The 13,165-nt window shown below is 52.3% G+C and overlaps 16 non-coding genes across 16 annotated transcripts; 3 read left to right on the top strand and 13 right to left on the bottom strand.

Annotated features, from left to right (window-relative positions):
- Positions 1–214: 214 nt before the first annotated feature.
- Positions 215–287, bottom strand: Trnam-cau. Its single transcript has one exon. It is a non-coding gene; the product is annotated as a tRNA-Met (tRNA).
- A 381-nt stretch (positions 288–668) lies between these two features.
- Trnag-gcc lies at positions 669–739 on the bottom strand. Its single transcript has one exon. It is a non-coding gene; the product is annotated as a tRNA-Gly (tRNA).
- Positions 740–1,081: 342 nt separating this feature from the next.
- Trnag-ucc lies at positions 1,082–1,153 on the top strand. The gene has a single exon. It is a non-coding gene; the product is annotated as a tRNA-Gly (tRNA).
- A 593-nt stretch (positions 1,154–1,746) lies between these two features.
- Positions 1,747–1,820, bottom strand: Trnai-aau. The gene has a single exon. It is a non-coding gene; the product is annotated as a tRNA-Ile (tRNA).
- Positions 1,821–2,018: 198 nt separating this feature from the next.
- Trnae-uuc lies at positions 2,019–2,090 on the bottom strand. The gene has a single exon. It is a non-coding gene; the product is annotated as a tRNA-Glu (tRNA).
- Positions 2,091–2,395: 305 nt separating this feature from the next.
- Trnam-cau lies at positions 2,396–2,468 on the bottom strand. The gene has a single exon. It is a non-coding gene; the product is annotated as a tRNA-Met (tRNA).
- A 381-nt stretch (positions 2,469–2,849) lies between these two features.
- Positions 2,850–2,920, bottom strand: Trnag-gcc. Its single transcript has one exon. It is a non-coding gene; the product is annotated as a tRNA-Gly (tRNA).
- Positions 2,921–3,262: 342 nt separating this feature from the next.
- On the top strand, positions 3,263–3,334 carry Trnag-ucc. The gene has a single exon. It is a non-coding gene; the product is annotated as a tRNA-Gly (tRNA).
- Positions 3,335–3,927: 593 nt separating this feature from the next.
- On the bottom strand, positions 3,928–4,001 carry Trnai-aau. Its single transcript has one exon. It is a non-coding gene; the product is annotated as a tRNA-Ile (tRNA).
- Positions 4,002–4,199: 198 nt separating this feature from the next.
- Positions 4,200–4,271, bottom strand: Trnae-uuc. Its single transcript has one exon. It is a non-coding gene; the product is annotated as a tRNA-Glu (tRNA).
- A 305-nt stretch (positions 4,272–4,576) lies between these two features.
- Trnam-cau lies at positions 4,577–4,649 on the bottom strand. Its single transcript has one exon. It is a non-coding gene; the product is annotated as a tRNA-Met (tRNA).
- Positions 4,650–5,030: 381 nt separating this feature from the next.
- Positions 5,031–5,101, bottom strand: Trnag-gcc. The gene has a single exon. It is a non-coding gene; the product is annotated as a tRNA-Gly (tRNA).
- Positions 5,102–5,443: 342 nt separating this feature from the next.
- On the top strand, positions 5,444–5,515 carry Trnag-ucc. The gene has a single exon. It is a non-coding gene; the product is annotated as a tRNA-Gly (tRNA).
- Positions 5,516–6,178: 663 nt separating this feature from the next.
- Trnai-aau lies at positions 6,179–6,252 on the bottom strand. Its single transcript has one exon. It is a non-coding gene; the product is annotated as a tRNA-Ile (tRNA).
- Positions 6,253–6,450: 198 nt separating this feature from the next.
- On the bottom strand, positions 6,451–6,522 carry Trnae-uuc. The gene has a single exon. It is a non-coding gene; the product is annotated as a tRNA-Glu (tRNA).
- Positions 6,523–6,827: 305 nt separating this feature from the next.
- Trnam-cau lies at positions 6,828–6,900 on the bottom strand. Its single transcript has one exon. It is a non-coding gene; the product is annotated as a tRNA-Met (tRNA).
- Positions 6,901–13,165: the final 6,265 nt, after the last annotated feature.

Below are 13,165 nucleotides of genomic sequence, written 5' to 3' on the forward strand. Positions count from 1 at the left end.
TGCACATAGTGACTGGCAAGGCGCGCACCTCAAACGTCGCAGAGCAATGCTTTTGGCTTCATGCTCTGCTGGGAGAAGAGGAAAAGGGAAGCTGTAAGTAGCAATAACAGGAAGTAAACATTTTCCCGCTGAAGCGTTGAAACGTTGTGGATAACAAACAAGAAATACGTTGGCGCCCTAGCAACAGCACCACCATCAGTCACAGAAAATTAAATGCCCCGGGTGAGGATCGAACTCACGACCTTAAGATTATGAGACTTACGCGCTGCCTACTGCGCTACCGAGGCACGGGTGCACCGCTTGTCCTGCAAACTGGGTAAATGCCGTACCCAATATTAGACGTAGAGACACTGTACTTCCTGGATAACGTGTTCTGTTGCTACACGTGCACTGCCGGCCCAGTTGATTGCGGTGCTGCTGCAGCTGTTGCAACGATAGGCAGCACTCCTTGTCGTTAAAGTTCAGAGCCTCGGAGGCACCCGGACCCGGCAACTTGTGAGGCCAGGCCGACGCTAGTCTGTAGAACATGATGCGAGCGTCCTAGTGGGGACCCGCGAGTGCTGCGTTCTCGGTCCTTCTCAAGGGAAATCCAGCTACACATTCTTGTGGATCGTGCATCTCAAGCGCTCAAGCCACGCGGCAGCATCATCGCGGGAAAAGCAAAATGATGCATCAACCGGGAATCGAACCCGGGCCGCCCGCGTGGCAGGCGAGCATTCTACCACTGAACCACCGATGCTGGGGCCAGCGGTAACTTGACGCTGCTTCCCGAGCAGATGTCTCAAGGGAAAGTGGGACTGCCGTCAAGCGCCGTAGCATTCTGTGGGAAAGATGCTGCAGACGCTGAATCCTGCACTGCACTGCTTAAAAATGCCGCCAGAACGCGGTCCTCTGCGTACTCTTGCGTCGCCGGCGCCCAACTCTTGCCAAAGGATGCGAAATGTGCGCGGATACGCTGTCCGAATGCGTCTGGATGTGCTCCCCCAGCCTGCCTCGAAATGCGCCTGCCAGGTACGATCACCTTCCGCCGCTGCCGACTGGCGGGAAGCCGACACAGCGCGGACGCGCGGCGCTCGCTTGTGCGGTGGTGGTGTAATGGTCAGCATAGTTGCCTTCCAAGCAGTTGATCCGGGTTCGATTCCCGGCCACCGCAGCGGGCTTTTAATTTCGCGTATGAGTACTTTTGCCACGCGCTCTTAAATTATTGTTTTTTCGCCCTCTTACTCGCTGCATACCAGCCCTTAGTGTGTCTCGACTTGTCTCGACTTTGCTCAGCTGACGCGAGAGCTGACGCTCTCAAATCGGCCTTTATCAAAACGACAAGCACGAGAAACGACTGAGAGAGCTAAGGAGAGGCGAGGCGATGGACACACAGCACGCCCCCTTCATTTCACGGTGGCGTCTCCCTGACCGAATCGGGCTGTAGCTCCGAAAACAAAGGAGAAACAAAAATAGGAAGTAAAAGTGCAAATAGTGCCCTGTGTTCCCATGCGCTCACCCGCCCAAGTACTGACAAGGGCCAAAGTTGTTACGCATCGGCAATCGGACATTTTCTTTCATTTTCTCTTTATCGGTTGAGAACCAGTGTATTCAAGATATTATGGCCATTGCCGAGTGAATGCTGCAGCGCTTCCCGACGAGTCGGGTTCGGATCCTCTGTCAACTTCCACGCAGGGTGATGATCTTCTGGTCATCACACTCGCCAGCTGAAATCGGCGCTGCCTTTTCGTAGTAGTAAAAGAGTAGTGGCCCGTGGGGGGATCGAACCCACGACCTTCGCGTTATTAGCACGACGCTCTAACCAACTGAGCTAACGGGCCTCGGCAGATGCAGTTGCTCAGCCCTACGCTGGAAACAGGTGGCATGAAGCCATACACCATTTCTATGGTCGTCGTGTGTCTGCTTCCCTAGTCTATATTCTGCTGACGGTCACGAAACAGTAGCTATATTGCGAGCAGGACGGGAAACGGCCGCTCGGACAGCTCAAACCTGTCACGATTCGTGTGGAAAAAATTCCGTTCCGGTACCGGGAATCGAACCCGGGCCTCCTGGGTGAAAGCCAGGTATCCTAGCCACTAGACCACACCGGATGCGGCCGTTCCGTTCGACCGTTCGTACGGTCGCTTGTCGCATTTCGTGTCGAGTGCCGCGTCGGCGCCCCTCTCTCTTTGCGAGCATCTTTGCACATAGTGACTGGCAAGGCGCGCACCTCAAACGTCGCAGAGCAATGCTTTTGGCTTCATGCTCTGCTGGGAGAAGAGGAAAAGGGAAGCTGTAAGTAGCAATAACAGGAAGTAAACATTTTCCCGCTGAAGCGTTGAAACGTTGTGGATAACAAACAAGAAATACGTTGGCGCCCTAGCAACAGCACCACCATCAGTCACAGAAAATTAAATGCCCCGGGTGAGGATCGAACTCACGACCTTAAGATTATGAGACTTACGCGCTGCCTACTGCGCTACCGAGGCACGGGTGCACCGCTTGTCCTGCAAACTGGGTAAATGCCGTACCCAATATTAGACGTAGAGACACTGTACTTCCTGGATAACGTGTTCTGTTGCTACACGTGCACTGCCGGCCCAGTTGATTGCGGTGCTGCTGCAGCTGTTGCAACGATAGGCAGCACTCCTTGTCGTTAAAGTTCAGAGCCTCGGAGGCACCCGGACCCGGCAACTTGTGAGGCCAGGCCGACGCTAGTCTGTAGAACATGATGCGAGCGTCCTAGTGGGGACCCGCGAGTGCTGCGTTCTCGGTCCTTCTCAAGGGAAATCCAGCTACACATTCTTGTGGATCGTGCATCTCAAGCGCTCAAGCCACGCGGCAGCATCATCGCGGGAAAAGCAAAATGATGCATCAACCGGGAATCGAACCCGGGCCGCCCGCGTGGCAGGCGAGCATTCTACCACTGAACCACCGATGCTGGGGCCAGCGGTAACTTGACGCTGCTTCCCGAGCAGATGTCTCAAGGGAAAGTGGGACTGCCGTCAAGCGCCGTAGCATTCTGTGGGAAAGATGCTGCAGACGCTGAATCCTGCACTGCACTGCTTAAAAATGCCGCCAGAACGCGGTCCTCTGCGTACTCTTGCGTCGCCGGCGCCCAACTCTTGCCAAAGGATGCGAAATGTGCGCGGATACGCTGTCCGAATGCGTCTGGATGTGCTCCCCCAGCCTGCCTCGAAATGCGCCTGCCAGGTACGATCACCTTCCGCCGCTGCCGACTGGCGGGAAGCCGACACAGCGCGGACGCGCGGCGCTCGCTTGTGCGGTGGTGGTGTAATGGTCAGCATAGTTGCCTTCCAAGCAGTTGATCCGGGTTCGATTCCCGGCCACCGCAGCGGGCTTTTAATTTCGCGTATGAGTACTTTTGCCACGCGCTCTTAAATTATTGTTTTTTCGCCCTCTTACTCGCTGCATACCAGCCCTTAGTGTGTCTCGACTTGTCTCGACTTTGCTCAGCTGACGCGAGAGCTGACGCTCTCAAATCGGCCTTTATCAAAACGACAAGCACGAGAAACGACTGAGAGAGCTAAGGAGAGGCGAGGCGATGGACACACAGCACGCCCCCTTCATTTCACGGTGGCGTCTCCCTGACCGAATCGGGCTGTAGCTCCGAAAACAAAGGAGAAACAAAAATAGGAAGTAAAAGTGCAAATAGTGCCCTGTGTTCCCATGCGCTCACCCGCCCAAGTACTGACAAGGGCCAAAGTTGTTACGCATCGGCAATCGGACATTTTCTTTCATTTTCTCTTTATCGGTTGAGAACCAGTGTATTCAAGATATTATGGCCATTGCCGAGTGAATGCTGCAGCGCTTCCCGACGAGTCGGGTTCGGATCCTCTGTCAACTTCCACGCAGGGTGATGATCTTCTGGTCATCACACTCGCCAGCTGAAATCGGCGCTGCCTTTTCGTAGTAGTAAAAGAGTAGTGGCCCGTGGGGGGATCGAACCCACGACCTTCGCGTTATTAGCACGACGCTCTAACCAACTGAGCTAACGGGCCTCGGCAGATGCAGTTGCTCAGCCCTACGCTGGAAACAGGTGGCATGAAGCCATACACCATTTCTATGGTCGTCGTGTGTCTGCTTCCCTAGTCTATATTCTGCTGACGGTCACGAAACAGTAGCTATATTGCGAGCAGGACGGGAAACGGCCGCTCGGACAGCTCAAACCTGTCACGATTCGTGTGGAAAAAATTCCGTTCCGGTACCGGGAATCGAACCCGGGCCTCCTGGGTGAAAGCCAGGTATCCTAGCCACTAGACCACACCGGATGCGGCCGTTCCGTTCGACCGTTCGTACGGTCGCTTGTCGCATTTCGTGTCGAGTGCCGCGTCGGCGCCCCTCTCTCTTTGCGAGCATCTTTGCACATAGTGACTGGCAAGGCGCGCACCTCAAACGTCGCAGAGCAATGCTTTTGGCTTCATGCTCTGCTGGGAGAAGAGGAAAAGGGAAGCTGTAAGTAGCAATAACAGGAAGTAAACATTTTCCCGCTGAAGCGTTGAAACGTTGTGGATAACAAACAAGAAATACGTTGGCGCCCTAGCAACAGCACCACCATCAGTCACAGAAAATTAAATGCCCCGGGTGAGGATCGAACTCACGACCTTAAGATTATGAGACTTACGCGCTGCCTACTGCGCTACCGAGGCACGGGTGCACCGCTTGTCCTGCAAACTGGGTAAATGCCGTACCCAATATTAGACGTAGAGACACTGTACTTCCTGGATAACGTGTTCTGTTGCTACACGTGCACTGCCGGCCCAGTTGATTGCGGTGCTGCTGCAGCTGTTGCAACGATAGGCAGCACTCCTTGTCGTTAAAGTTCAGAGCCTCGGAGGCACCCGGACCCGGCAACTTGTGAGGCCAGGCCGACGCTAGTCTGTAGAACATGATGCGAGCGTCCTAGTGGGGACCCGCGAGTGCTGCGTTCTCGGTCCTTCTCAAGGGAAATCCAGCTACACATTCTTGTGGATCGTGCATCTCAAGCGCTCAAGCCACGCGGCAGCATCATCGCGGGAAAAGCAAAATGATGCATCAACCGGGAATCGAACCCGGGCCGCCCGCGTGGCAGGCGAGCATTCTACCACTGAACCACCGATGCTGGGGCCAGCGGTAACTTGACGCTGCTTCCCGAGCAGATGTCTCAAGGGAAAGTGGGACTGCCGTCAAGCGCCGTAGCATTCTGTGGGAAAGATGCTGCAGACGCTGAATCCTGCACTGCACTGCTTAAAAATGCCGCCAGAACGCGGTCCTCTGCGTACTCTTGCGTCGCCGGCGCCCAACTCTTGCCAAAGGATGCGAAATGTGCGCGGATACGCTGTCCGAATGCGTCTGGATGTGCTCCCCCAGCCTGCCTCGAAATGCGCCTGCCAGGTACGATCACCTTCCGCCGCTGCCGACTGGCGGGAAGCCGACACAGCGCGGACGCGCGGCGCTCGCTTGTGCGGTGGTGGTGTAATGGTCAGCATAGTTGCCTTCCAAGCAGTTGATCCGGGTTCGATTCCCGGCCACCGCAGCGGGCTTTTAATTTCGCGTATGAGTACTTTTGCCACGCGCTCTTAAATTATTGTTTTTTCGCCCTCTTACTCGCTGCATACCAGCCCTTAGTGTGTCTCGACTTGTCTCGACTTGTCTCGACTTGTCTCGACTTGTCTCGACTTGTCTCGACTTGTCTCGACTTGTCTCGACTTGTCTCGACTTTGCTCAGCTGACGCGAGAGCTGACGCTCTCAAATCGGCCTTTATCAAAACGACAAGCACGAGAAACGACTGAGAGAGCTAAGGAGAGGCGAGGCGATGGACACACAGCACGCCCCCTTCATTTCACGGTGGCGTCTCCCTGACCGAATCGGGCTGTAGCTCCGAAAACAAAGGAGAAACAAAAATAGGAAGTAAAAGTGCAAATAGTGCCCTGTGTTCCCATGCGCTCACCCGCCCAAGTACTGACAAGGGCCAAAGTTGTTACGCATCGGCAATCGGACATTTTCTTTCATTTTCTCTTTATCGGTTGAGAACCAGTGTATTCAAGATATTATGGCCATTGCCGAGTGAATGCTGCAGCGCTTCCCGACGAGTCGGGTTCGGATCCTCTGTCAACTTCCACGCAGGGTGATGATCTTCTGGTCATCACACTCGCCAGCTGAAATCGGCGCTGCCTTTTCGTAGTAGTAAAAGAGTAGTGGCCCGTGGGGGGATCGAACCCACGACCTTCGCGTTATTAGCACGACGCTCTAACCAACTGAGCTAACGGGCCTCGGCAGATGCAGTTGCTCAGCCCTACGCTGGAAACAGGTGGCATGAAGCCATACACCATTTCTATGGTCGTCGTGTGTCGGCTTCCCTAGTCTATATTCTGCTGACGGTCACGAAACAGTAGCTATATTGCGAGCAGGACGGGAAACGGCCGCTCGGACAGCTCAAACCTGTCACGATTCGTGTGGAAAAAATTCCGTTCCGGTACCGGGAATCGAACCCGGGCCTCCTGGGTGAAAGCCAGGTATCCTAGCCACTAGACCACACCGGATGCGGCCGTTTCGTTCGACCGTTCGTACGGTCGCTTGTCGCATTTCGTGTCGAGTGCCGCGTCGGCGCCCCTCTCTCTTTGCGAGCATCTTTGCACATAGTGACTGGCAAGGCGCGCACCTCAAACGTCGCAGAGCAATGCTTTTGGCTTCATGCTCTGCTGGGAGAAGAGGAAAAGGGAAGCTGTAAGTAGCAATAACAGGAAGTAAACATTTTCCCGCTGAAGCGTTGAAACGTTGTGGATAACAAACAAGAAATACGTTGGCGCCCTAGCAACAGCACCACCATCAGTCACAGAAAATTAAATGCCCCGGGTGAGGATCGAACTCACGACCTTAAGATTATGAGACTTACGCGCTGCCTACTGCGCTACCGAGGCACGGGTGCACCGCTTGTCCTGCAAACTGGGTAAATGCCGTACCCAATATTAGACGTAGAGACACTGTACTTCCTGGATAACGTGTTCTGTTGCTACACGTGCACTGCCGGCCCAGTTGATTGCGGTGCTGCTGCAGCTGTTGCAACGATAGGCAGCACTCCTTGTCGTTAAAGTTCAGAGCCTCGGAGGCACCCGGACCCGGCAACTTGTGAGGCCAGGCCGACGCTAGTCTGTAGAACATGATGCGAGCGTCCTAGTGGGGACCCGCGAGTGCTGCGTTCTCGGTCCTTCTCAAGGGAAATCCAGCTACACATTCTTGTGGATCGTGCATCTCAAGCGCTCAAGCCACGCGGCAGCATCATCGCGGGAAAAGCAAAATGATGCATCGGCCGGGAATCGAACCCGGGCCGCCCGCGTGGCAGGCGAGCATTCTACCACTTTTTTTTTTTTTTTTTTTTTTTTTTTTTTTTTTTTTTAAACAAGAACAACAAAAATGATAATTTTATTTTGATGCATGTACTTACACAGGCAGATCCACCCCATCTGCATTTATAATGGTACTGTTCTAAAAGTATGTACAACATTTGCCAAAGTAACAGAATTGCTTTACTGTCGAACTTCGTGGAACAGTGGTATAACTTAAAACAAAATCATCTTCTGCTCAGATGGTGTGGTGTCTTCTTCCACAGAAAAAATGGAGAACTAAGAAAAATTTTATCGCGGAATTCGTGGACGGTCTTCTTTCCTCCGCTGGTTCAACTCTTCTGCTCGTAGTTCAACTAAACTCATATTCCACTTAAAAGAAAAATATATTGTCCCTCCTGACTAACGTCAGTCACTCCGATGTAGCAGAGAGTTGTTACAAAACAGGTGGCAACGCAGCACAACAGCACAACATGAGAGTTTATGTCGATGTGTGCATCACACGAAAGAAACAGAAATCACAGGAAAGTAATAAAATGAAATCGCGACAGTCCGGGAACAGGATTTAAGAGATTGTAAAAAAACACTCCTGCAACTATGAATGTTCCACACAAACAGGCTGTATCTTCTAAAATACCCATGAAGTCTTGTGAACAAAATAAAATTCCTCAAAAGTAAAAGGACACTCCTCTCTTGGAGATAAAACCAGAACGACCCGTAGTGTGGGTGTGGCACAAGTCACCAACCATAACGCAAATAAAACAAATAAAAGAAGGAAAAAGAAATTAAAAATAGAACGCGTCAGCTCAGTAAATCTCAGTTCAAGGTGTTTGCCGCAGTTCCATTTCATAGCCGTAATCCAAGGCCGCCTTCAAAAAATTCGCAAACAATTCGCGAAATTGAACGCAATCCTTCAGTGTCATATACTGGGCCCACAAATAATCTAGGTAAATCACAGTATCAGTGACGGCCATATCGATAAGGGCATAAATCGTATGCCCTAAGATCCAGACAGTGGCGTTATTTTTCGTCCGCGGGAAAGCTTTGAAGTTAGGCACTATCACACGACGAACAGTCACAAGGTGAGGAGGCGTTCTATTAATGTGGGCGACCATTCGTTGACACAGCCGCCATACCGTCGACACCGATGCACACTCAAAACGATGTTCCCGTGTGTCCACAGCACCACATCTACCACAGTTGGCAGAGGGAAGGAGATGAATGTCGGCAAGCCGCTGGTTCGTCGCTAGGGTGTTGTTGACGATCTTAAACCAGAGCGCACTCACGTCCGACGGCAACACCGGGTTGTTGATGTTTGCCCACACGTTCACCCATTCCACTGTGGGGTTCCGGAACACCAGTTTATGACGCGGAGGTTGTCCAGTCAGGGCAACGTAGAGTCCGCGGGCGGTCCTGTGTCTGTCGGTAGCCGTTGAAAGAGCGTAGCTCCTCGTTAAAAAGTACTCCCGTATGTAGGACATCTTATACGGGATGGCCGCGAGAGAGACGGGCGCCGCTTCAGAGCGTGGGCGGTAGAGCTCCAGGAGTGCCGCGGTGCTTCCTGCCGGGTTGTCGGACTGCAGGGTGGCCGTCCGGTGGACGAGCAGAGCGCCGCATTTGCGTGGAACGTCGGTGAAACCGAGGCCGCCCAGCTGCCTGTCGATGACACAGGTCGAAGCCTTGACTTTAAAAATTTCATGCCGCCACAGGAGCCAGTAGACTGCCTGCGAAATCGCCCTCCCGATCGGCTTCGGAACACTAAGCAGTTGGGCGATGTACCACGCATTCGATAAGATGAATGTGTTAATGACAGCCACACGTTGATGTAAGTTGAGGCGGCGACCTGAGTGGCTGCGACATAGGGCCTTCACAGTGCCAAGAACGCGTCTCCAGTTTAAAACTTGCATTTTTTGTGGGCACGCTACAATGTCGAGTCCTAAAATTTTGTGGGTGCGCACAACACGGAACCAGTCCCGTTCAGCAGACAGTCCCCGACGACCCAGTGGTACCAATACAGTTTTCCGCACATTCAGAACGGCGCCAGAGGCACGTTCGTACAATATCAGAACATCACGAACTCTGTCCAAGTCATGTGCCCGCCCCATGAAAAGTCCCACGTCGTCAGCATAGGCAGCACATTTGAGAGAGACGTGACAGAGCTGGACACCTTCAATGATTCGACCGACTGCGCGCAAAAACGGGTCGAGCGCAATGACAAATAGGAGCATTGATAAAGGACAGCCCTGTCTGACGGATCTTGTAATAGGAATGGGCGGCGACTGCCAACCATTGATGACAATGACGGACGTCGCCGACGTTAAAAGATTCCGTATAGCATCGAGAAAGTGGCCGCCGAACCCCAGTTTTGTCGTGACGGACAGAAGATAATCGTGCCCGATACGGTCGAATGCATTGGCAAAGTCGATTGAGAGAATGCCAGCGGACAGGTCATTAATGGCTGCGTACGCGACCACGTCTCGGTATGAAGCCGCAGCGTGAAAAATACTACGGCGTTGCACACCACACGACTGAAAGGGACTGATTATCTTGTCCATGAGCACACTGAGTTTCGTTGCGAGGCATCGTGCCGCCAGTTTATAGTCTGCATTTAAAAGTGTGATAGGGCGTAATGCCTCAACACGGCATGCTGTCGGTGTCTTCGGAATTAATATAATACGCCCTGCAACGAACTTCGAAGGGACAGCAGCACCACGAACAATTTCATTTATCATGATCGTCAATGTCTCACCGAAAATATCCCAATAAGCCAGGTAAAATTCGATGGGAAGGCCATCTGGACCTGGAGACTTCCCTCGACGACACGAACGCAACACGTCTTTCACATCGTCCCGTGACAACATCTCATCCAGTGACTGACGGTCAGATTCGGAGATGACAGTATCCAATTCATCTAACAGAAATGAACGTGCGACATCATCGGCAGCTGTCCGTCCGAACAACCTCTTAAAGTGGTCGGTGACGTGGGGAACGATCTCATGCTTCGCCGTGAGACGAGCACCAGTGTCCGTGATGAGGGTGGTAATGTCTTTCCTCCGCGCCAACCGTTTCTCGCGTGCCAAGTGGTAAAGCGTTGGCACTTCGTCAATGGTCTCACACTGCGGTCGGCTCCTGATCAGAACACCTTGTGCCTTGTGGAGGTGATGCTGGAGTATCTTGCTTTTAATTCTATTCAAACGTGCGCGTAAGTTTTGATCTGGCACCACGGGCGCATCAAGCGCATCCTGGAGGCACTGCTGATAAAAGGCAATGGTGCGCCTCTCCCAAAATGACGCCTCCCTTGCATACCGCATCGCAACACTGCGCAACTGCGGTTTGGCTAGGTCGACCCACCATTGTAAGACCGAGGCATAGCTTCCCCGTTTTTCAGAACAAAACTGCCACACGTTCTGAATCTCGCAACGTAAACCGGCGTCAGAGAGATGACGGGTATTGAGTTTCCAAACACGGGAAGGGGGCGCCTGCCTATGTGCCAGTAATTGCACGTCACACACAACCCCGCAGTGATCGCTAAAAGCGACGGGATGTACCGCAACCCTATGAAGATAGGTTTGAAGCGGCCGCGACACATAAATGCGATCAATTCTGCTGGCACCGTTCGCATAAAAATGTGTGTATTGCGTCGTGGTAGGATGAAAATGACGCCAAACATCGATCAAGTCATTTGTCACAATTAGTTGGGAAAGTTCCGGGCACATGGTAGCCGTGGGAAATTGATCGGCTGCGGCAGTAACACAGTTAAAATCGCCGCCAACTACGACATTGCGGGTCGACGCAAAAAACGGAACCACATCTTGATTAAAAAAAACAGAACGTGCACGTTTATGATCAGTGCCACTCGGCGCGTATATATTAATAAATGTGACATCCTGGATCGTACACGTAAGTAAGCGGCCATTCGGTAAAAATTGAACGTTAGTTGGTTGCAATACAGTTTTATAAAGAACAGCGGTGCCACAAGTACCTTCAACGTTAATGTTATAGATGACATCATAACCAGGGACGTTATTGAAGCGCTTAACAGTAACTTCTTGGAGCAATGCAACGTCATAGCCTCCCAAAGTTAAAAAGTCTATAAAACTTGCTATTTTATGCGCAGCTATGATGCGATTTACATTGAGTGATAAAACTGAGAAGATCTTTAGATGTTGACGAGCGGCGGCCATTTAAAACACAGACACTCAAGCATTAGCAAGAAAAATGAGAAACGGAAGACGCAGATGCAGCGTCTTAAGCACACCAATAAAACTGTCAAGAAGCACTGCAACCCATTACGTAACTCGTGGACAATTCTGTGCAGAAAATTACTGTCAGCGTGCAGGAACAGCGTAACATAACGTCGCAGGTAAACGGGGCACGAATTACAACAGGTCCGCCGAAAGCCGCTAATGGGATCCAGGGTCGTCCTCCTCCTGCTTCCACCAGGGCGTCTCCGTTGGTCGGTCGGTCGGTTGGGCGCGACCACCAGCGGTGTCTGTGTACGTGGCCTCGGCCGCCTGTGTTGTTGCTGTACCGGCGGCCGACGTCGCCGAATGCCTGCGCGTGCGCTGCGGCAGCTGCTCGCTACTTTGCTCGCTTTTGCGCTTCGCAGCATGCGCACCCTGTTCGCGTGCCGTATTTAAGAACACCTTGAGATGTGCTGTTTGTTCCCTTATACGCTCCTGGCGCGCAGAGCTGTCAGAGGCAGGGGGGCACGATGTCTGAACTTCAGTCTCACTGCCACTCTCTGATACAGGGGTGCACGGCAAGTCATCTGACTGCTGACTCCTAGTACCCTTATTTTTATTTTTCTTTGTACGCCCTTTCCTCGGTGCCAGGGGAACCTCTTCAGGCGGCGGAGGCGGTGGTAAGGAGGTGTCCATCTCGTCTGAAATAGCAACTGGTGTATGATCCGAAACATCTGGGACCTCCTTAGCAACTGAATCCGATTCTACCACAGCCGAGGACAAAATGGGAGCGTCCTCCATTCGATCCTGTGGTGCGTCTGCAGTAACATTCACCTCACTTGGTACATCCTCAGCACGAATAGGGTCGGCAGGGCGGGGTTGTGATACAGTGCCCGCTACTATTTCACTCAGTAGTGGCACGAAGTGGCCACCAGTAGCCGCAACGTCACTACGTGGGAGCTGCACGGGTCGTCTACGGGGACAATCAACACGTAAATGCTCAGTGGAATGACAAATTGAGCATGTGGGTGGCTGGCCGATATAAGTCACTTGAGCCCTACAGCCCGCAATCATTACGTAGGATGGAATGTGTTTCTTCAAGTCAATGCGGACACTACGTACTCCACTATTAACCTGGTACCGGTACGCACTAGACCACTTTTCGTTAACTACCGACAACACAACGCCGTACTGAGTGAGAGCACGTGCAATCAAATCATTGCCGCATTCAGGGGGCACATTAAATACTCGAACCGTTCTAACACCATAACCCGAGGGCACAATCTGCACATCACTGACTGTGCCATCGACATGCCTAAATTTACGCACTCCGCCAAATTTTTCAACAAATTTTTCACACATGTCGCCGGAAAAGAACTTCAAAAATAGCGAATATTGCGCGAAATCCAACTGAAAAGTGTCCACTAGATCTTCCGGGATTTTCAAATCTTCGAATATAAATTCGTGGATTTCAAAAGCGGTGGGCCGCAAAGCATTTCTATCGAACACAAACTGCGCAGTGTTTGCCCTAGTAACTGTCGACATGGTACTCACGTTGAAGAAACTTGAACACGTGGACCTCGAAACACTCGCTGAGCGCCGCCCCGCGATGTAAACAAAGCCGCAACCGCTCCGCTGCTCCGCGCGATGTGCGCGGA

Source organism: Schistocerca piceifrons, unplaced genomic scaffold (genome assembly GCF_021461385.2).
Source record: "Schistocerca piceifrons isolate TAMUIC-IGC-003096 unplaced genomic scaffold, iqSchPice1.1 HiC_scaffold_572, whole genome shotgun sequence".
Taxonomy (NCBI): Eukaryota; Metazoa; Arthropoda; class Insecta; order Orthoptera; family Acrididae; genus Schistocerca; species Schistocerca piceifrons.